At 38.6% G+C, this 24,634-nt stretch overlaps 1 protein-coding gene across 12 annotated transcripts in view; it reads left to right on the plus strand.

Moving 5' to 3' along the window:
* The window catches only part of CFAP20DC (CFAP20 domain containing), a 270,624-nt gene that overhangs the window by 235,462 nt on the left and 10,528 nt on the right, over positions 1 to 24,634 (plus strand). The gene's annotated exons all lie outside the window — the stretch shown is intronic.

Here is a 24,634-nt window from a genome sequence, read left to right on the forward strand (position 1 = left end):
ATTCATTTTGTAACCCGATGCAGAAGAGCTTCCCTTGTTATTTCAATAAGGAACCGCTACAGCATGAAATGATTGAGACTATGTGCGGTTCAGACCTTCAGCAACACTCCCTGAGTATTTCTGAAGCACCTTCTAAGTGCAGAGTGCCTTGAAGAGGTGACTTTCACATGCCCTCTGAGCTTGTGGCCTACTAGCGTGGCCTGGCCTCCCGAGGCGGGGTATGAACATTTTCAGGAAGGTGTCCAGGTGTGTGGGAGTGGGTCCCTAGCCTGTCACGGAGAAATCGCAACCCTCCCAAACCTGCACTTACTTGCAAACTCTGTTTTTGTTGGCAGTTGGTTCTGTTTCTTCCCAGTAATTATTTTTTTCACTTGTTAATGAAAAACATTACATTTGGAAATTGATTAATGTTAAAACACATACTTCTTCACTCTAACAATATATTATGTTTACCCGAGTTCACAGCTTCATATTTTGCTGTTCATTACCACGTAAAAACTCACTCAGTATGATAAATACCACACGAGTCAAATGTCCGGCCCATTTAAAATGACTTAAAGGAGAAAAGGCAAACAACTTTTCGCTGATTTGATTGAATTAACACTAACATTTTTGTTCTATTGACTCTTTCTTGTCCATTGATTTTTAAAAGCCTTTAGCTCCCTTGCCATCCATTAAGACAAATCAGATGCAATTTAGTGCTCAGGACAAGAAAATGGCGTTGGGTGTACGCATGGGAAAAAAATTGTCTGGGTGCTGAAACAAGACTGATTAGAAGGCCAGGGGTCATAACTTCCCTGCTTTTGACCTTCAAGGTTAACAATAATGACCTTTGTTTTAGTATGTGAACACCTGGGTCAGTAACAAGTGAAGCCAAATGGTGATTTGTAGAGGATGTAGTTTATCTCTTATTTAAGGTGAAAGTAAACTAGCTAGAATTTCTGTGTTCTCCTTTCAGTATTTCATTTTCTTTATTTGCAGAATTTATAGACTAATAAGCAACTGAACTAAAGCAAGAAACAAGGGGAGCAGCGAATATATTCTGTTGAATTAACAGTGAACAAATTTTAAACCACAGAACCATTTGTATTATCAAAATAGCAATGAGCAAGAAACCTGAGATCTGGCCTGGCCTGCTGTCAGTCAACGTCATGATTAAAAGTGAAGGTCTCAGCTTAAATAAAATCAATGTGGCTTTCAATTAAACAGGGGTGTTTATACTAATGAAACCCTGTCTTTTGCGGGGAGCAATTCATCCCTGAACAACTGGATTGATACCTTTTTCTTTCTTTTTTTAAATGATATTTTTTTTCTTTACACCTAGGGGTGGGGGTGAAGGGTGAGAATCTACTTGTTGTCCACCACACTGGAAGAAAATTCTACTATGGTCAGTGTTTTGATGCAGTGAAGGGTACACTTACTTTGTGTTTACCATTTGCCCTCTTCTGACCTCTTTAAAAACACTTTTGTTGAAACCTGAAACTGCCTTCATTTTGGAAACACTATTAACTCACATTAAGAGTCCAGAAAAGTTTTAGTTTCAACTGCTGGAATAATGGAGGAAATGGGAAACAAACAAGAACCACCACCCATGTGACATTCTCTAAATTTGCTTGTGATTTTCTAAATTTCAGTGCTAGCAAAAAAGCAAGTTGCAGCAAGGCATACAGTAAATGAAGATATTATGTATTAGAGAAGGAATGAATCTGTCACTTTGACGGATTGTGAGGCGAAGAGCAGATTAACAGATTACTCATAGTCAGAAGGCAGCTCAGTGTGAAAAATGTGCAGGAAATGATAAGTGTGGGTTTGTGCTGATTTAATGATATTTTTAAACTACAATAACATTCTGGTAGTATAATATAATAAAGCACTTTGCTTGCATTTTTAAATCATCAACATATTTCCAGTTTGACCTTAAAAACATTTTGGACCATTCTCTATTAAAATATGTAGCTTTCAAATTAGAAAAAGGTACCATCTGAAATATCAGAGCAATGACCTTACGGGAAATTGCCTTTAGAAGCCAGTTCTTTCCTAAACTAGAATTTGTAATACAAATTTTAATTATGTTTTAAGTATACAAACACCATACATACTTTCTCTTTGGGCATTTAAATCACTTACAACAAGAAATTGTTATCTCCTTAAGAACCATTTCCAATGAAATGCTTCATTCATGCAACTGATTTGTCTTCATATTTTCTTTGCAGGTTTTTAGTTTTGTAGTTGAGATCATGGAGGGTTTATGAATAAAACTACTGTATTTTTCCACAGATGATGGATAAAAGCCATTCAAATTTTTTTTTCAAGATTTTATTTATTTATTTGAGAGAGAGAGAATGAGAGAGAGAGAGCAGGAGAGGGGGGAGGGTCAGAGGGAGAAGCAGACTCCTTGCCGAGCAGGGAGCCCGATGCGGGACTCGATCCAGGGACTCCAGGATCATGACCTGAGGCGAAGGCAGTCGCTTAACCAACTGAGCCACCCAGGCGCCCTAAAGCCATTCAAATTTTAATTGAGTACTCTGAGTCACAGCAAAAAATAAGATGAATTACTTGTCTTATTTTATATTATTACAAATATTTACCAGAAAGCAAAACTTTTTTAAGAGGTTTCCATTTTTATATAAATAAAATTGGGATTTGAGGAGCACACTTTTAATTTGACAGTGATGGACTGGCATTGCCGAGAATTTTCAGAATAAAATCTCTGTAATTCATTTAAATGATTTTTATTCTAACATCTTAATATTCAAAACCTAATGTAAAGCTTGAGTTGTTTCATATCGTCTCTCAGTTCACCAGTGATGGCTTGACATAGTTAGGTACAATGAAACTTGTAAGATAGTAAAATATTACATTTTCTGTCTAAACACTTGTATCTAACCCAAGTAAAATAAATGTACTAACATGGCATGCCAAGGGCTTGAGTCCCCGACATGATTATGATTCAAACTATGTTTTACAAATACAGTGAAGACTTCTACAGAATTCAGCATGTTTTGTACATTTCCCCTCTTCTAATATAATAATACTCTGAACTTGGGGTAAGTAATCAAGCTGGTGTAGAGATAGTATTCTTCTTGGTAGAAACTCTGAAATAAATGCAACAAAAGCAGTTTGCATGTTTTCTGGCTTCCTTGCATATTTACTGTCTGCGACAGTTACTAACATGCTTTGCCAGCTTTTCCCAGATCTCCCAATGCCAAGCACATTGCTGGATTGCATTCCTAAGTCCACTTGGTTTTGGATGGAGCCAATTAGCCCAGCCAGTTCTAACCAATGCATTGTGGGCACAAGAGCCTCTGTTGTTGCTTGGCTGAAACATTTGACTGCAGGTGTAAGACCCTGCAGAGTTCTTTTTCCCCCGCCACCTACCAGCAACATTCAAGATAGTGGTTGTTTATGTCAGCCTGGTTGCTGAATGACTTTGATAAACAGTTCCCCTGCTCATCTGTTATAGACGTTTAGCATGAGGAGGAAATAAACCTTTGTTGTTTTTAAGCCACTGAGATTTGGGGGTTGTTTGTTACCAAGCATAACAACCTTATTCTACCTGACTGACACAGTTACTAGCTAGCTATGACATTGAATATATTTTATCATAGGAAATACAGTGTTTAATATACTTTCATATTTGAAGATTTAGAAACAGGTTAAAATCGTTGAGCTCATTATGGGATTCATTGGCATATAGTAGAATAAGTGGTTTTAGGAAGTGATATAGTGTACTGGTTAAAAGCCCTATCTCTGGAATCAAAATGCTAGGTTTGTATTCTTGTGAATTAAATTATCTAAAAAATAGAGATGGTATTTTACTACCTCCCTTATAATGTTATTATAAGGATTAAATGAAATATATGTTAAAGTGTTTTGCACAGGGCCTGGCATATGTATTTCCATTAAATGGTAGAAAGGGGGGTGCCTGTGTGGCTCAGTCAGTTAAGCATCTTCCTTCAGCTCAGGTCATGATCTCCAGGTCCTGGAATAGAGCCCCCCATAGGGCTCCTTGCTCAGCTGGAGCCCTCTGCCTGCTGCTCCCCTGGCTTGTTCTCTCTCTCTCGCTATCTCTCTCTCTCTCTCTATCAAATAAAATCTTAATTAATTAACTAATTAATTAATTAAAATAAAATAAATGGTAGAAAGGGGTGGTAGTGGTGGTAGGGGTATTAATAGGAATATTAAGAATATAAAGTTTTCAAAAAAGAAAAAAGATCACAGTGTGAGAGAATCAGAGAATCCTGGAGAGTTAGAAGAGATTACAAAGATGATTTAACCCAGCATCTCTCCAAAAATCTCCTCTGCATGTCTTTGCCAGGGAGGCAGGCTCAGTGCAGCATAAAGCAGCCCCTCCATTATTGAGCATCCCTTAGACTGAGCTGACATCGGTTTTGCAATAGCTTGATAGCTTCTCCCTCTCTTTCAAGAACAATAATTTGAGTCGTCACTCTTTCACATAATACTCCTTGAATTTTGAATATTGCTTTTTTGGGTGTTCCATTTTCTCCTCCAATGTCTCATTTGTCCACCGTCAAGTCTACTTTGCCATTCCTGGTCCCAGTATAGTTTTAGACACCTTTGAGTTTATCAGATTGGGGTTCTCTAAATTGAACAGGCTAATGTAACAGTTGAGATGACAGACCATTGACCAGGACACTGGATATATTAGTGTAGCTCAAATCACATTAATTTTTTTTTTTTTTTTAGTACCCATGTCCCACTAATGGTTTATCTCTGGCTTTTGGTCACCTAAAACTATCACCGTCTTTCTTTTGGACCATTGCTGTAACCCCCTAAGTTATCTCTCTGCATTTACATGTGCCTTTTCACCACAACCCATACCCAATCCCTACAGAGCAGCCAGAGCACCCTTTTCTAAACACACATCTGACTGTGACACCCTGATATTAAAACCTTCAATGGCTTCTCATTGTTCATAGGATAAAGACCAAAATCTTTCAATGGCCAGCAAGGCTTAAGTGGCTTGGTGTATGCCTACTGGGCCAACCGTATTTTGCATCATTTCCCCTCTAGAGATTTGTGCTTTAGCCACACTGGCTGCCTTTCCTTCTCAAACCTGCCTACTTCGGCGCCTTTGCCCATTTCTTCTCCTTCCTAGATTGTTTTCCCCTACCTTGCCTTCCACCTTGACTGCTTAATACCTATTCGTCCATTAGATTTCCTTTCAAGTATCACTTCCCCTAGAGAACCCCCAAGCACCTATTCATGTGTTCTCACAGCACCATTTAACTTTATAACGTTTATTCATTTTTGTGTGATTATCTGATTGATGTTGGTCTCACCCTCCATACTATACTGTAAGCTCTAAAGGGCAGGAACTCTATTTTTGTATTCTGTGCTAGAGTCTGACACAAAACTGGATCTTGGTAGATACTTGTGGAATAAATATTGGTGTCTGAACCAATTTTCTTGACTATCAAGATCCTTCTGAATCTCCCATTTTGTCACCCAGCCTATTCTCTCTCTCTCTCTCTCAGCCAAATGTTTCCCATAAATGTGCAAAGCATGTTCACTGTTTCTGCAGGACATTTATTATAACCTTAAGTAGGTCATTGCTGAATATAAATCCCTTTGGTCCTCCACTAAAGATCTTCCATCACATTGATATTGATCAAGAGCCATTTTGAAATAATGTGATTATAGAGAAGGAAAAAACATTATTTTTTTCTTTACTCTCCTGGGTTCTGTAGCTGGTCCCTGAAAATTACACTGACAAGATTAACAAGAGAAAAAGCATACAAATTTTATTTATGTGTGCAACCCACATACACATGGGAGAAACTCAGTGATAGGTAACTCAAAGGAATGGTTAGAACTTAAAGCTTGTATAGCACCTTAGCACAAAACAGTGTATTTGTAGAGAAGTGTATTTGTAGTGATGACAAAGGAAAACGGTTTTGGCTCTTAGAATGGCAAACTGTGGGACAGTGAATATATAGGGGAAACTAATGGAAGATGAGGGTTCTGTTAATGAGGTGTCTGTCAGTGGTATCCCTGGTGATTGAATTATACCATGTACCAGAAAGGACACCTTGCTCCTGGGAAATCTTATGCCCTGCTTTCAGGTAGAAAGGGGAACATCAGGGAGCCCTTCCTGAATCTACTGTTTCTCAAATGTCTTCAGCTCAATCAATATGCCAAAGCAGTATTTTTGGGGTGGCATGTGCAGAAACTTTACATGATGAATCTAAATTATTTTAATTTACAAACAGTTCAGTAGTATATTTGTGATGCATGATAATTCAATCATTGCGTATGATTTCCGGGATGTTATGATTCACGCTCATGTGCAGCTATACCCCATCCTTTGTCCAATGCAGACATTGCCCGTGAACTGTAATCTTCTTGCCCACTGAGCCCCACTGCAAACTTAAAATCCTTCTCAATAATGTACTCCAGGCAGTACTACCAATCAGAATTAGCATGTGATTTATAATCCATTTAACTTCTTTGATCTAGAATTTCTATTAGCCATTTAATCAGCTAGGTTATCAAATAGAATCAATTCCTAGCCCTACGTGATGCTCCCTGACTCTGGAACTATCACCTTGCTAACTAATCTCCTACTCTAAAAGTCATCCCCACTCTTCTGTAAAACCTTCCCTGACTAAAGTGAAATTAAGACTGCCCCTTCTCCAGAACCCTGACTCAGTTCTCCACATCAACCATGATCAAAATCCTACAACATTAATGACAGGCATGATTATTTTTTAGTTAATATAAGTTCTGCCTCTGGCAATGGCAGAGTTGGTTGTTTCACACTGAACTTCCCTCTGAGAACAACCAGAAGCACCAAACAAAATATGAGAATCATCTGATTGAAGTCATTGGAGAGCTTCCAGGGCAGTGAGAATTTATGGGGCTTTGCTCCAGAAGAGAAGGGAACAGAGAAGGGAGGGAGCCTGCATGCTGTACCACTCTCTCAGGAAAAATTCTGCTCCACAGAGCAGCAGCTGAGAGGCTGAGGAGCTGAGCCTAAAGCCTCCAACAGCCTCATGGGCTTGGGGAACAAAAACTGGAGTTTCTGGGTCTGTGAAGAGAAGGGGCCATAGTAAACCCCAGAGTGCTACACCTTAGGTAAATGAGTTAACCAGAAACAGACCAGCTTTCTGGAGAATTCAAGACACATTTATTTTGAATTGTCCTAATTGGTGACGGCCCTCTGACCCTACCCTAATTGCCTGACAGAAGCAAAAGAATCACATCTAGAGGAATAAAACAGCATCCAGAGCTGCTGTCCAGTTGAAATAGAATGTGAGCCACATATTTAAGTTTTCTAGTAACATTTAAAAATTAACCAGTAAAATTAATTTTGTTACATTATTTAGTACAGTATATCTGAAATAGTATCATTTCAGTTATAATTTGGGGGAGGAAAGCTTTTTCTCTACCAACTTAGGTTTGAGTGATTGGTGGGAGATAGGAGCTATGAATTTGTTGACAGTGTATGAACAGGAGAAAAGTTTTATATGCATGCATGTGGAAGCATTCTCTAAGGAGAGGCCCCCCCAAACAGCCAGGGGTAAAGGTTTATATATCAGCTTAATAGGGGTAGAGGGGAGGGGTTAGGACTTCAGTGGGAAAGGATGGAAGGTTCTGATAAGGCTTGTTTACACAATTTCTTGGAATGTCCAGTCACTAAAGGTCAATCACCTCCCTGACTAAAGACTCTTCCAGAGTGGGGGATTTGCAGCAGCTGACTCTTGAAAAGCTCTGCTCTAGTCAGATAAGGGAAGTTCACATAAGATTTATTTTAACGTTTGCCATTTGCCCAAATGTTTTCAGCTTAAAGTAGTCTTTATGTCATTCCAGTTGGTTGTTGGTCCTTTCATAATCAGCATAAAATATTGTATTAATAAGGTACTTTACATTCTTTTTGTCATCATAAGTCCTTGACATCCAGTGTGTTTTATATTTACTGCCCATCTCAATTCAGATTAGATCCATTTCAAGTGCTCAGTAGCCACTTGTGACTGGTGACTACCATACTGAACAATAAAATTTCTGAAAGCAACTTCAAAGAATAGCTTCTCAAATTTCAGTAACCATAAAAAAAATTGGTAACTGACCAACTAAGAACTTATTAAAGAACACCACTTAACAAGGTAAAAAGGCATGCCACAGAGTGGAAGAAGATATTTGCAACACAGGAAGGGCTCTAAAATATATATAAGTCCAGAATATATAAAGAACCCCATATCAGTGAGAAGAAAAGAAGCACTCCAAAAGAATAAGAATGACCAAGATACTTGAACAGGCATTTCCAAAAGAAAGTATCCAAATGACCAATAAACACAAAAATGTACACAGTCATTAAAAAAATCAGAAAAAAATGCAAATTAAAAGAACACTGTTTCCACTACACCTCATCACAATGGCTAAAATACAAAATATCAATAATTTTGGTGAGGATTTGGAGGAACTAGAACTCTCACACACTGCTGGTGGGAGTATAAATTGATACAACTACTTGGGAAAACTGTTTTGGCAGCAACTACATAAGCTGAACACAACCATACTCTTTTACCCAACAGTTACCCTCCTAGAGATATGGCCAATAGAATGCATACATATGTGCATCCAAAAACATATAAACTGTGGGGACCCAGTCAGACTCCCAGAGTTGATATAAGGATTATTTTACAGTGAAAACATTTGAGCTACAGAGGATGCAGAAATAAATCATATCTGAACTCCCCTTCTCTCACTAAAGCAGAGCCTCCTGAAAATACAGTTGCCTTGAAGACAGACTGCCCATTCCTATTGGCATAAAAAATCTAATAGAACCTTCCATACTTGCCCATTGAAGACCTAAACCCACCCCCTTCATTAACTTGGCATATAAACTTTTATCTCTGGCTATCCAGTGAGTTACTTATAAGCAACTCCCATGTGCACATGGAAATAAATTTTGTCTTTTTTCCTGTTCATCTGGCTATTGTTAGTTCATTTGCAGGCCCCCAACCACTGGACCCAAGTTGGAAGAGGAAAGTTTTTTCTCCCAACATAAACACATTCATGATAGCCCCAAATTGTAAACAACCCAAACCCCTTCAATAGTAGAAGGCCTAAGTAATTTGGGTTATATTTACACAACGGAATACTATTTACCAATGGAATACTATTTACACTCAAAAACATGGATGAATTATATATATATTTTTTAAGATTTTATTTATTTATCAGAGAGAGAGAGACAGAGGCAGGCAGAGGGAGAAACAGGCTTCTTGCTGAGCAAGGAGCCCGATGTGGGACTCAATCCCAGGACCCTGGGATCATGACCTGAGCAGAAGGCAGATGCTTAACCGACTGAGCCACTCAGGCGACCCTGAATTATATTTTTTTAATTTAATTTAATTTTATTATGTTATATTAGTTACCATAGATGAATTTTATAAATGTAATATGCAGGGAAAGAATCTAGACACCTGAAGAATACATGTTGTTTGATTGCATTCATATAAAATTTAAACACAGGCCAACTAGTGGGTAGTGTTAAAAGTTACCATCTGGGCTACATTTGGGGATCAGGGAGTGTAATGATCAAGAGGAGGAGTGAGGGAAGCTTCTATTCTTGGTCCAGGTGGTGGTTATGGCCACTTCGGGATCATTCATTGAGTTGTACATTTATTATCTGTGCACTTTTTTACGTGTATGTTACATTTTCTGAATAAAAGAATTTGTTGATAAGAACCATTAGTGTGACTTTTAGTCTAATATAGTCAGTTTGCTCTTTCTGGTATTTTAGTGTTTCTGTATCTTCCTGCCTTTTTTAGTTTACCATGTAAGCTTTCTTTAGAACAAGGACCATACTTAGGTTAAATAACAGCTGGAGTAACACCATGAATAATCATGATGATGATGGTAGCTTCGTGATGTGAAAGAATTATTGTCCTTTATGGCAAGCCCAGTTTACTCACTAGAATGGTCCAAGCAACAAAAGAATTCTGATTATTTCCTCCTGATGTTTTAAAAATAGCATTTTACCATCATATCTGTTCAAAAGTCCGTTTATCACCCATATCAGCGTTCAATCACAATATTTTTCATTAACCAAAATGTTACAATTAACACACCCTGCAACTGCTGGGGAATAAATCTAGTCAACTAAAGATCCTGTCAACTTTCCCCAGTTCTTTATTTTCTTGTGCAACCAGCCAACACGGGGGAAAAATTAAATTGTCATTCACCTCACAGAGCCTTCTTTTTAGCATATCATTGTTTTATTTGACTACTGAACATAAAAGAATAACCAAACTTTGAAAGGAAAATGGAAATCAGTATATAAATATGGCATCTGATAATCTGACACACTTAATGATGAAAATGATACCCTGTAGGTATTCTTTACAAAAGCCCGGAGAGCTAAACTAGTGCATTAAATTAAACCCCACCTACTCTTTCTGCAACATTAAGACCCATCATCCCGTAGAAAGACTTAGATGGTTTTATTTTGTATTCTAATTTTAAGGTAATTATTCTCTAGTTAAAGTTAGAGAAAGCTGCAAAGTTTTCTGCTCTTGATTTGCTAATGATTTAGTTATAATGCATTTAACACATAGTTGTCCTATAACTCCAGAAAAGGTGTTATATAAAGTTGCTTGGCAGTGAATATTTTTCTGTAATTTCAGATAATAGTAACTACTAACACTATTACTGCATCTGTCAGTTACTGGCTCCATCTCTCTAGCAGGCCCTGAGTGGTGAGAGTTCCCATAGGCTGTATTACTTCATTTAATCCGTGCCACAACCTGGTTGTGGTGAGTCCTGTTATTCCCATATTCCAGGTGAAAAGGTAGAGTTTAACCCAAAGGTAGCAAGCCTAAAAGGAAATTTAAACTCAAATCAAAAACTGTGCAACTTAAATTATATGGTATGCTGATACCCCAAATATGTGTCTAATGTCCAGCTCTACACTGGATTATCGAGGTGTTTTCAGTTGTGGTGGGGATAGTTGTTGCAATTGCTACAGTCTTCCTCTACCCAACCCCCAACAGCCACTTGGTTCATCCAGATATGAGGCATAAGAATATGTTAGTATTCCATTTTGTGACCAGCCAAGCCTTGCTGGGTTTTAGGAAATCAATCCTAGAAGTTGAGGTGGTCAGTCTAAAGTCATGAACTGGGGCACCTGGGTGGCTCAGTTGGTTAAGCATCTTCCTTTGGCTCAGGTCATGATCCCAGGATCCTAGAATCGAGTCTCACATTGGGCTCCCTGCTCAGTGGGGAGTCTGCTTCTCCCTCTGCCCCCCCCCACTTGTGTGCACGCGCTCTCTCTCTCTCTCTCTCTCAAATAAATAAAATCTTTTAAAAAAATAAATAAAGGGGGTGCCTGGGTGGCTCAGTCGTTAAGCGTCTGCCTTCGGCTCAGGTCATGATCCCAGGGTCCTAGGATCGAGCCCCGGATCGGGCTCCCTGCTCAGCGGGAAGCGTGCTTCCCCCTCTCCTACTCCCCCTGCTTGTGTTCCCTCTCTCGCTGTGTCTCTCTCGTCAAATAAATAAATAAAATCTTTAAAAATAAATAAATAAATAAATAAAGTCATGAACTTCTCTCCAATTCCCCATTGCCTCCCCATTCCTCCTTGTAATTACAGTGTAAGAGCTTGAAAATATCTATGGATTCTCAGTGATAGGACTTCCTTGGTAAAAGTGGTTTAAATATGAATTTATTTTGTTCATCTTAGAGACTCATTATGTTAGAAGCATCCATCTCTGAGAGATGACCCCAAATCAGCCATTCTATGGTTCCCATTCTCCCTGTACATTAGGATCGGTCTGTATGCAACAGATTGGAGGTTTTATGAGAACCTATCACCTTTACTTTGTACGAGAGCTGTTAATATGATATACTCAAGAAATCTAATTTTATTTTAGATTTTTAGAGCACTTTTAGTTATCTGAAATAATATTCCTTCTGAAGGAGAGGAAAAACATTCCCTCTTCCCCCGCCACGCTCTCCTGAAAATTAGAGTGACGAAAGACAAATAATAAGAAAAACAGAGATTTATTAAACAACCTGCATTGTGCAGAATCACAGAAGTACTCAGTGATGAGTGACTCAAAGGAGTGGTTAGAACTGGGGCGCCTGGGTGGCTCAGTCATTAAGCGTCTGCATTCAGCTCAGGTCATGGTCCCAGGGTCCTGGGATTGAGCCCCACGTCGTCAGGCTCTCTGCTCAGTGGGAAGCCTGCTTCTCCCTCTACCACTCCCCCTGCTTGTGTTCCCTCTCTCACTGAGTCTCTGTCAAATAAATAAATAAAATCTTTAAAAAAAAAAAAAGGAGTGGTTAGAACTTGGGCTTATATAGGATCTTAAAACAACAACAACAACAACAATAAATTTTGTAGCAGTGACAAGACAAAGGAAAGGGACTTTGAGTTTCTTTCCAGAGGTGGCAGATTATGGGAGGGGAGATATATAGATAGATAGATAGATAGATATAGGGCAATTATTATTAATGGAAAATAAGAGCAAGTTAGTAAGTTTTGTTGTGTAGATTGCTCTGGTGTCATCTCTGGTAAGAGTCTAGAGTTGGCTCCAGTGATTAAAAATCATCCAATCCTTTGGCGCATGGGTGGCTCAGTTGGTTAAGCGACTGCCTTCAGCTCAGGTCATGATCCTGGAGTCCCGGGATCGAGTCCCACATCGGGCTCCCTGCTCGGCGGGGAGTCTGCTTCTCCCTCTGACCCTCCTCCCTCTCATGCTCTCTGTCTCTCATTCTCTCTCTCGCAAATAAATAAAATCTTTAAAAAAAAAAAATCATCCAACCCTTCCTGGTAGAGAAAGAGAGGGCAAAGACTTTTTCTTGTGTCTACTTCTTCTCATTGCCTTCAGCTCAAAATAATCCTTATGTCAAAGTGGCACATTTTGGAGTGGCATAGTCTGAACCCCTTCACTTATTTGTATACTTATTTATTATCTGTCTCCACCTCTAGACTGTAAACTCCTTATGAGCAGGGACTGTGGCTTGGTCACCACTCTATTATCAATACTTAGAACAAAAGTATAAAGTGGCAAAAGCAGGCATTCAGATATTTTTTGAATGTTCCTTCAAAGATATGAAGATAAAACCTGTTATTTCAGGAGACAGATGTTTGCCCTGCGTCTTCAAAGATGTCACGTTTATTTTGAATGAGAAATGCTCATTCTATGAGCATCCTTCTGCTGGGTAAAACAGTATTTGTCTCCCAAAGAAATATAAGGTTCCTGAAGGATTTTAAAAATATCACAGCTTCATACAGTTTTTCTCAACCTTTCATTTTCTGTTGGGAAAGTGTACTCAATAAATATAATTTGCACATGCATATTTTCATGAACACAAGTCAAGGCCCTGCTCATAAATCCAGCAAAAGCCCAAGAGTAGACTTTAGTCTACCTTAGGTCTCATGTCTGCCCCCATACTGAGAGTGAAGGAAGGCTTAGCAACCCCCCCAAACCACATGAGGTGGGTTGCCCATAAAAAAGAATAACTACAGGGGCACCTGGGTGGCACAGTCAGTTAGATATCTGACTCTTGGTTTCGGCTCAGGTCGTGGCCTCAGGGTCTTGAGATCAAGCCCTGCATCGGGCTCCACGCTCAGCACAGAGTGTGCTTGGTACTCTCCCTCTCCCTCTGCCCCACCCCCCTCTCCAAAATAAATAAATCTTAAAAAAAAAAAAGAAGAAGAGCTTCATTCTCAGAAGAAGGAGAAGAAAAGTGACCAACCAAAATCACAGGTACTATAATATATTACTAGTGGGCAGGCTTGAACTCTTATGAAGTGATTTCTATGTGCCATGCATACTCTTTCCTTTCCACCCCTCTTCGAGAAAACATATGTGAATGGGAATGATACTGAGATTACCTTGAATTCTTTTCAATTTATTTTTTAGGTAAATTATTTACATATTTCCATAATTAAACTATTTTTGATAACATTACATGCAACAAATGTAGTATCTGATTACAACACATTAGTTAGCAAGTATTTATTTGTGCTCTCACTAAATTCCAAACACAAAAAAAAGAGAATTTTTTTATCCCCAAAAGATTGAGAATTGCTATTTTCACAGACAGAATTCCAGACTGTATTGTGAAGATCAACTACACAAAATATAATCATCACTTTATAGTTATAACTGTGATTTTTAAGAGCAAGAAACAAACCATTAATAAACCAGTCTTGCGTTAGACATCTTGACATTTAAATTGACTTCATGCAAATAAAATAAGCAAATTGAATTTTCCAATTTATTCATCGACACTATATGGATGCATTTCACATCCACATCTTAAAAATGTAATAAGAAAAATTTTATCTCTTTATGTCTGGCATGTCTGTTCCTGATGAATTCCATAACCAACTTGGGTAACACTAAACTGAGAGAAATCTCACATCACTTTTTTTGTCCTCATTTTATTATTGTGTGATCTTTTCAAGTAGTTGATTTTGTGTGTGTCTTCCTTGAAGCGTTCTGAAGTTACTACCCATTTCTACTCCTTAGATGAAACTTGTTCTTCCGGCATGGAAATATCAAGGGGAAGAATTGCAGTGTTCATGCCCATGGTCCTCATCATAAGAGAGTTTTTACTTTATCCTGACCTGACTTTGAACATTTAGAGAAAATGCTCAGTTTGTAGCCTTAGCTAATAGCACTACAGTGTCACACTTCTCTGTTTAACATTCAGCTTTGTTAATCAAGGAAACCAGATTGCCTCTCTGCATGTTGATTAAATTGATTACAGCTGTAGGCCTTGATAGCATTTTTTCAAGTGTCCCTAATTAATCAGACAATGCTTGATTAGTTTTTTCTGTTTTGAGGAGATAAACTGACTTTCTTGAGAATTTTCACCCCGAAATGATTCCCCTCCAGTGAAAGGTAAAGGATAAGTTATAGCATTAGATAAAGCAGCTGTTGTTTATGCAAATGAAAACTTGACAATTTCCAGGAACATTACCAACATTTGTAAAGACCCAAAATGTTCTGCTTTCATCATTGAAGTTGGTATTTCCAATGGGGAAGGCTGCTAGGATCAGCTCAGATGGTACATGTTGGCATGAGGAAGGCACTGTTTTCCTCTCTCCTCCCCTATTGGTCGAGGGACCAATCTAGACTCCTGTTTCCAGTAATCATTCATCACTTAAAACACTTTTTAAAAGATACTTTGACGCTGTGTTTCAGAGAAGTTTTCTTATAGATGTCATCAAGTTGAAAGCTCCTGAAGAGAGAGAATCTGCCTTTAAAAAGGAAAGTAGAAAAAAATTCAACCAGAGCAGAAAGACAGAAAGTGAGAAACAGATCTTACTCCTCCCACCCCCAAACCCACATTTCTGCTCCCAGGTATGCTGATGGTTAACAGTTTCTTGGGCATCCTTCTGAAATTTCCTGTGCATATTATAAGGAAATACATATTTTATTTATATATTTTTTCAACATAAATGGGATAAGACTTTCTACTATTCTATACTTGCTTTTTTGGTTTTTACTGAATAGAGTTTGGACATCTTTCTGAATTTGCACATATAGATGAACACATTCTTCATTAACTGCCAGACGTTATTTCATTGTTTGAATGTACTGTAATTTATTTAGCCAGTTCTCTGCTGATGGACATATAGGTGGTTTCTAGCTTTTTGTTACTGTAAACAGTGCTGTAATATACATCCTCATGCACGTATCTTTGTGAGCTTGGGCAAGTATATGTTTACAATAAATTCCTAGCAATAATATTATTTGGTTGAAAGGTAACTTTGATAGATATTACCAAATTGTCCACCAGTTTACATTCCTACCAGCTCACACTGAGTTTCATGAAACTTCAGAACATTTGCCAAGCTGCTATGTGTCAGTGGTATCTCATTATTTTAATTTGCATTTCTACAACTATATACATGGTCAACATCTTTCCATATTGAGAGGTGGGTATATTTATATGTCTTTTCTTCTGACCTGCCCATTCATATCTTTGCCTACTTTTCTAGGACCATGTCTTATTTTTATCCAGTATCCTTATATACCCAGCACAGCATTGGACACATGGACCTTCAATAACTATTTGAATTTTACTTAGATAATATATGGGACACACAGAAAGAATCTAAAATAGTCCTAATTAGAGTGTAAGATACTTGAGGAAAACTGCCATTTCTAGAGCCTTCACTCCCATAGAATGACAAAAACAAGATGTCTTCTTAGGAGACTTCTGTACAGTAGGACATCCACATCTTAAAAATGTAATAAAATCTTATTTTATACAATGGGAAATCAGTTTTGTCAAAGGGAAGGCTCTGTGTTCCTCACAGAGTGTATTTTCATACCCACATGTACTAAATTTCCAAAATAATACTATTAGTTCTTGCCTAGATTATACAGCAACGAAATCCTAACTCATCTTTCTAGCCCCCTTTTTATTCCCCACCAATCCATTCTCCACACAACTGCTACTGCGACTTTCTAAAAGGCAAATCCAAGATTCTTATAGCTTAACATCCTTCAAAAGATCCTCAGGGCCTTCAGAATGAAGTAAAAACTTTTTAGTGTGCCACCTAAAACCCCTGCCTTCTTTAGCAATTGACAACACTCCCGTCATCTAACACATACATATGCCCAGTGCCCATCATTTCACACTGCGAGGAGTGCTCCTGGCTCCCCAGGCCTTTCTGCTGTAGTGCATGCTGTTTCTTCTAGAATATCCTTCTATCTTTTCTCTGTCTTGCTCCTTCGTTCTCATCCTCCAGGAACAACCCTTTCATCACTTTTGCTGAAACCCCTGCCTAAAACCTTCTCCTAACTGTAAAAGGTTCCCTGGGCTTAACTTTATCTAAAAATACTTATTCCACCGTCTTCTAAATGTTGGTCTAACAAACAGTCTGTCTCCAGGAGACTGAATTCCTCAAGGGCAGAATCATGTCTTACTCCTTGGTGCCCGGCATAAAGTCTGACCCTGCAGTGGCTCAATAAACATCTATTCAATGTGATATCATAAAGTAGCTATGCTGGTAACAGTGCAGAGAAGACAAGGAAGGGGCCAGCCTCTCTCCATGCTGTCTCAAGGAAATGGGCTATTACAGTTCACACGTTGTAGTTGAATTTGATGGCTGATGCTTGGATTTGTGTCTCCAGAGTTGAATTATCTGCCATATCTAATGAGTCAGTGTCTGTAAAATGGTCCCAAGATGCTATGTCATTAATATTTTTTTTTAGCCTGAGGGAAAACACTGCCAAACAGGAAAGATATTCAGCTCTACAGAGAACATATAAAGTATATTTGGTAGAGTAAGAGGAATCAATGATTTCTGTGATTTGTTGGAGCATTGAGCACTTGGAAGGAGCTGGGTCCTCTCCATTTTATGGATTTTCTGACAAAGGTATGGGCAGGAGAGATGATTTTGTAGAGGCCAGAAGAAGAAAGAGTATGATTTCCCTTTTGTGTGAGTGTTTGTTGCATGTCTCCAAATAACATAGCTTGATGTGAAATGAAAATACAGTGCTTCTTTATGCAGTGTGTTTCCCAACTTTTGCTATGGAAGAAATGCAATCCTATGCCATATCCCAGCATAATGTAAACATCCCCTGAGCACTTTTAGGAGGGGAGGAGAAGAAATATCTGGGAAGAATAATTCCCATATTGTTTTGAACTAGCTGCCTTTCCTGGCCTCTGCTATTGCTCCCACTGCTCTCAGAGCATGTTCTCCTGACCTCCTCTCTACCAGATCTTTCTCAAGAATTCATCCATTTCTCAATCTTTTCACTCTCACCTCTAGGTATTTCTCTTATAGCCCTGGCCTGCCTTCCTACAAGTATTTATTCATTCATTCATTCAACATTTTTTAAAATTTTAATTCCAGTATAATCATTCAACAAACATTTGTTGAGCATCTATTATGCGTCAGGCCCAAGGTGAAGAAAACAGACATGATTGCCTGCCTGATGGAGTTTATAATCTGGTCACAGCTTGTCTTCTTGGTTCATAGACAGCCGTATTCTCACTCTGTCCTCGCATGACAGAAAGGCCAAGGGAGTTCTCTGGGTTCACTTTCATAAGGGCACTAATCTCATTTATGAGAGCTCTGCCCTCATGACCTAAGCACTTCCCAAAGCCTCGCTTCCAAACACCATCACAGTTGGGATTAGTTACCAGGCCAAGGAAGAGTAGAAACAGGGGAGGAGAATGTACTCTACACAAGGGGGCACAGCCTGGGCAAAGGCCCCATGATAGTTGGAAACATGGCATATTCCAGAAATTGAGAGAAGACCAGCATGGCTGGAACTTAGTGAGAGGGAGAATAATGCAAGACAAGGTTGGAAAAATACATAAAGATTAGTTTATGCAAAGCCTCAAAGGCCAGCATAAAGATTCTGGTTTGACTCTCAAGTACAGTATCTTCCCAATGATACTGAAGGGTTTTAAACAAGAGGTTGACATAATCAGATTGGAATTTTGGCTACAGTGTGGACAGCAGAGAAATGAAGCCAGAATGAATGGTGATGAGGGGATCCATCAAGAGTTTTTGCTACAGATAACATGAGGCAAGGTAATCGTTGGGCTTTGGTGGTAGAAGTAGAGTTGATGAGAAAGGTGGATTCAAAACACATTTATGAGGAAAATTGACAGGAATTTTCATAAAAGCCCTCAGAATGTTTCACTTCACAATCCCTTCCTCCAAGATGGAGGTCGTTCAGCTACAGCCTGTGGGCCAAATCCTGTTCATTGCGAGAATTTTTGGTAAGATTTTATTGTAATACAGCCATGCCCGTACGTTTACTTATTGTTTAGGTGTGCTTACTACACTACAACAGCAGAGTTGAATAGTTGCAATAGAGACCTCATGGCTTGTAAAGCCCAATGTATTTTCTGTCTGGCTCTTCACAAAAAAACTTTGCCAACCATGGAATTTACACTGCTCAAAACAGCACCTCCATAGTATTCCAAGGTGTACATGTGCCTAATTTGGGAGTCCAAAAGTCCATGAGTGGGCTTTAGGTGATCTCAGACCTCCTGAAATTGGAAGTAAAACTTAGTATTTATGTATGTTTTTCTGGGAAAACAGTATTCATCAGCTTTTAAGACGAATCTGTGAAATCCCCCCAGAGTAAGATGTTTCCCAAGCCTCTCCCTATTCTGTCCCTGGCTATACAAGACTTTTAAAACCCACATTTCTCTCAGTGACTAAGAAATGCACACCGGCACCAAATGCTAAGTATCATTAAGTATTGGATAGAAATTGCTGCATATTGCTAAATTCCAAATATAAGATCTCATATACCCAGATTTGACTGGCTGGCTCCTCTAACCCAGAGCTTTAGGATAGCAGGTAGCTCAGGGCTGTAAATGAGAATTAGATGAATAATTTCTTTAGATTTCATACATCTTTTTTGATTTCTCAAATAATTATCCCCCCCCAAATAAATACTTCAGTATATACAAGATTGTAGATAATTTCATTACAAGGGAGGTCTCTGAAGGGAACAAGCAGGTGATCTGATTGACCCACAGCAGCCTTTGTGTACAAACCATGTTTTAATTCATTTTCTGCTGCCTAGAATGCTTCTTCCATCAGACTGTGAGCTCTTTGATTCCCCGGGACCTGACACACAGGAGTTCAGTAAATGGTTACTGAGTATATAGAGAGATGATTAAGCTAACTGTTGGCCTTGTGTCATGTATTTGTGTATAGGTTTTATGTATGTACACACATAATGTACTTAGAGGAAACACATTAATGAAATAAATGTGTGTAAAATTCTTCTTGTAAACAAAATTGTGCTTTTAAATGAAGGAGCTGAAACCATAGTCTATCTTCACTGAGGACATCCTCCTCAGTTGTAAAAATACCTGATTCAGTTAATGCTCTGTGCCTCACTTCAAAAAAATCTAGCATGCAAGTGGGAGGAAAACATGAGGTATCCTTATTTTGGCCAAGATTTTGATATTAGATAAATCTGGCCATTGTGAAAATTCACAAGATGGTATTTATTCTTCATCTGCTCTATATTTTTATATGTGGTATTTAATGTGAATCCATTGCCTTGACTCTTAAATAAAACATATCTTCTGGTGACAGTACTCAGCATGCATAGGTGTGCCTGGAGGTCCTTTCTCTAGTTTCAAGAGGAGAGGCAGGGGTGGGAGGCCTGCCTGAGTCCACAAGAGGAAAGGGGAGGACACAGCAGTACCTGAACATGCTCAGAGAGCAGGCCTGACTGAAAAGGGTGTTGTTCATCCACCAAAGGAGTTAGAGGCTTTCATAACAGGTAGATAGAGTCAGTCCTTGGGAGAAAAGGGTTATAATCAAAGCTGAGGAAAGCAACCGGAGTGTCAAGTGCAGAAGATAAGACAAGTATGAAAATGGTTGAACAAAGAGCAAGAACAGATTCCAGAGCACAGCAGCTGAGGTAAGAGCAGACCAGGGAGACGTTCAGAACTCTAGCCGGGGCTCGCATGCTGTGAGTGTGCCTCAGCTAAACTCCCACTTCCTTAGATGTTTGCTGCTTCCTGAGTTAGGAAGGCATGGGGTTTAAAGAAGTTGATCAAGGGTCAAGTCAATTTGTATTAAATATCATATATTAAAATGTCAGCATATAAGATACAGGTGCTAGTCTATGCACCTGTGCTTATCAACAAGGCACCAAAAAATGCTCTGGAGAAGATGAAATTGTTAAACATATACAAAGTAAATAAAAACAAAACAAACAAAAAACAATGCCACCAGGATGGGAAAGTAGTATAACCTGAAGCAGCATTTCTCAAGGTGTGGTCTATGAGCTTATGATCCCCAAAAATGTGACCGTTCTAGATGCATGCATGTGGGCTGCCCTCCCCTTGGGAGATTCACAGTGTGTTAAAAGCTCTCAAACGTCCTGCAAGAAAAAGTCCTGGTTGACTGTATTTAGCCCAATATTTTCCATATTTTATAGTTAACAAAGAACCCTTTTTTTTTCAAAATACACTTTATAAATGCATACTTAGTAAAAAGCCAAACAAACACATTGCTTTGATCAAAATTTCTTAATTGTATAAAATCTTCTGAGTCTTAAGTTAAAATAATATCACTGTCAAGAGAACTCTGTAGTCATTTTTAAAAGATAAAATTAGATTCACCTTACACCAGAATAAACTCACACCATGTACTATAACTCAAAGTACAGAGGCAATAAAAGAAAGGAGTTTGATTACAGAAAAAATTTTTTAAACTTTTGCATGGCAAAAAAAAAAACAGTCTAAGCAAAGACACATGACAAAGGGAAGGGAAAAGACAAAAAACCTGATAGAAGAAGGAGCAAGGACATGAATACACACAAAAAATAGAGAAATAAAATGCATATATGCATATACCTACATATTACATAATAGCCCTATGCACATGAAAAGACAGTCGACTCCATTCATAATGCTCATGTTGAGAACAAATGCAAATCAGAACTACTTTAAGATACCAGCTTTTATCTCTCAGATTGGAAAACATTAAAAACTTGACAACATACTCTTATGACATGGCTGTGGAGAAACCAGCACTGACCCGCATGGCTGGTGGGAATGCAGATGGCACAGCCCTTGAGAAGGGAATTTGTCAGTATCTAAAACCAAGTATCTATTTACCTTTTGTCCCAGAAATTCCACTTCTAGGAATTTACCTTGAAGATATATCTCCAAGTATACAAAAATCAGTAGCTCAAGGTTATTCACTGCAGCATTAATTGCAATAATTGCAAAATATTGAAAACATGCTCAAACATGAGAGAGTGGGGAAATACATGATAGCATAGCCACACGTGGAGTACTACGCAGCCATGAAAAAGAATGAAATGCTCTCAAAAAAAAAAAAAAGAGGAATGAAATGCTCTCTATGAACTGGGGGGTGAATGATTTCCAGGTTATATTTTAAGTTGAAAGACGAAAGTGCAAGAGTCATTATAATATGGTACCTTTTGCATTAGACACATATCTGCTTACTTTTTGCAAAAAGAAACATAGGAGATACCAGAATGAAATTGATTTCCTATAGAGGGCTGGTAGGGATGGCATGGAAGTGATTAAGGGGATGGAAACAGACTGGGAGACATGGGGGAAATGTGACTCTTACCTGAATATGACTCTCTGTGTATTTTGACTTTTGAACTGTTAACATTTTACATACTCAACAACAAAAATAATAAAAATAAATAGTTAATGTAGAAAAAAACAGAAGTGGATGACTCCAACTACATTTTAAACAAATAATACAACCAACTGAAGAGGAAGGAGAGGAACTAACCCAAGTAAATTTAGACCATACTATTTTACTATTTTATGCTATTTTAACAAAGGAATAAAAAGAATCATGAACAGAACTCTAGAAAGTAGGTTTGGGGTTTTCTATTGGTTGTTTTGTTTTGTTTTGTTTGCTTAACAGTTCTGAAACTACTTTTGACACATTCTATAGTTCAGAAAATAAGTAAATTTATTGAGGATAATGGGAGCCAGGTTCCTTACTGTCAAAAGGAGTTATAAATATGGAAAGAGGAGAGATGAGAATGAATCTGTGGTATTGTATTAGTATTGAAGAAATGAGCCCACAGTTTTAGACCAGGAATCATCAAACATTTTTCTGTAAAGGACCAAATAACAAATACTTAATTCTGTCATTGTAGCACAAAAACAGCCATAGACAATACATAACGAGTGAACATGACTTTATTCCAATAAAATTTATTTATAGACACTGACATTTGAATTTTATATAATTATCATATGTCATGAAACATTATTATTTTAATTTTTTCACCCACTTAAAAATGTAAAAATCATTCTCGATTTGCAGGCTGTGCAAAAGCAGACTTTGCCCACAGGCCATAGTTTGCCAATCCCATTTAGAGAAATGATGATGGCTAGCTAGCTAGCTAGCTAGCTAGATAGATAGATAGATAGATAAGAGCAAATGTGATAAAGTGTTTAAGTTGGGGAATCTGGATGAAGGATATGTAGGAGTTCTTGTACTCTTCTTGCAAAGAAGAAGTACTCTCATACTTTTCTTACAGAAAAGCTATAAATCTGAAATTATTTTAAACAACCAAAAAAATCACAAAAGGAAGAACTCTGCACTTTTCATAGCTACTACAGAGAAGGAAAATCATTAATCAATCAAGTCATTGGCCTAAGAAGTGAGTACCTTACCTTTTATAACAATCACACAACCCCCATGTCCATGGACCTTGAGTAGGAGCTCCTCCTGCCAGTGTTTAGAGTTTCTGATTTGTCACAGGGGATGTCATCATATGATAACATTATTATTTCTGTTGCTGGTGTTCCTCATTTCAGCACTCTTGCTGAGTAACGAGGTCACCAGGGCTGGTAATTTGTATGTGACCTTGTAATTTTCTATAATGTGGGGATTTGGGTCTACAGTAATGAAATGGACTAAATGAAAGGCGCTTATCAGAAAATGCCCCATTAGCTTGGAAGTCTGCAACAATTCCTTTCTGATGTCCTTAATGTGTTGTTATGAAATTCAATTATACAGCACGTTCACCTTGCTTATTTCACTAGCCATAGTGATAGCTAAGATGAGGAGTAACTGAAAGTGTCTTAAAATATCACAAATAAGAATTAGGTAATTTTTACGTTGAGATACTTTTTTTTGCAGGAAGAGTGAACGACTTTCATGGAAAACCTCTGCTACAGAGACTTGTAACCATTCTTCCCTCCTTGACTGGTTTAATTCCAACAAAATCCAATTCCTGCTGTCTTGGTTTATCACTGTAGGGAAAGCCACACTATGATTTTCACCAATAATGAAGACAATGGTGGTCATAGCTGAAATCTACTGAATGCGACTCTGTACCCAGATCCATGCCAAATGTTTTTCACCCTTTTTTTTTTTCATTTAGTCCTAACAACAAAACTCTGAGGTACTGTCATTATCTCCTCTTTATTGAAGAGGCTTATGATGTAAGCGGTGTGGCCAAGCTTTTGCATGGGGAAACATGGTGCCGGGATTGACGGGGCGAACTGCTGGGACTGGCTCCCACTGTAGATAAAGACAGAAATACAGAAATTTAGAAAGAAGTTGTTTAGTCATGAGAACATGCTCCTGTTGAGAATAATAAGGTAAACGAAACAGATGCTAATATCAAGGCAAGCAAGAGAGTTCATGTTGGAAGAGCCTTCACTCTCCCTTCCTGCTCCCTTCCCCTGAAGAAGCTCACTAACAAGTTGAGAGACAAGAAAGGCTTGAAGTAGAACACACAGTGACTCGTGCCCTCTGGATGTCACCCTCTTGCATCACACCCATGCAGGTACCTCCTAGAGGGACCGGGAAGACCACAAAAGAATGGAGGAGGAAGGGAGTAAAGAACTTGGGAAACAAGGCAGAGAACAGGGAATGTAGGAGTAGTTTTACCCCCGTTCTTAATAGGAGAACTGAAGGAATGGGTCACTTGGGTGCTCGGCTCCCCTCACTCTACCTTCTTTTGCCCTCTGTTGCTCTGAAGACCTGAGTGAGTGCCTGCTGACCCCGCCATTGTGGCTGGTCCCTGACCGCTCCAAGACCAGCTTCTGTTTCAGATCACATCTGGAATGTTGTCATGGAGGTGACATGTGACTTTGCTAGGCTTCCTTACCCAAAGATCGTAAGAAGCTTTGTCTCTGCTGCAC

The sequence above is a fragment of the Mirounga angustirostris genome, unplaced genomic scaffold (assembly GCF_029215605.1).
Source record: "Mirounga angustirostris isolate CCGP_5_RB_7025 unplaced genomic scaffold, mMirAng1.0.hap1 SCAF_1, whole genome shotgun sequence".
In the NCBI taxonomy this organism is placed as follows: Eukaryota; Metazoa; Chordata; class Mammalia; order Carnivora; family Phocidae; genus Mirounga; species Mirounga angustirostris.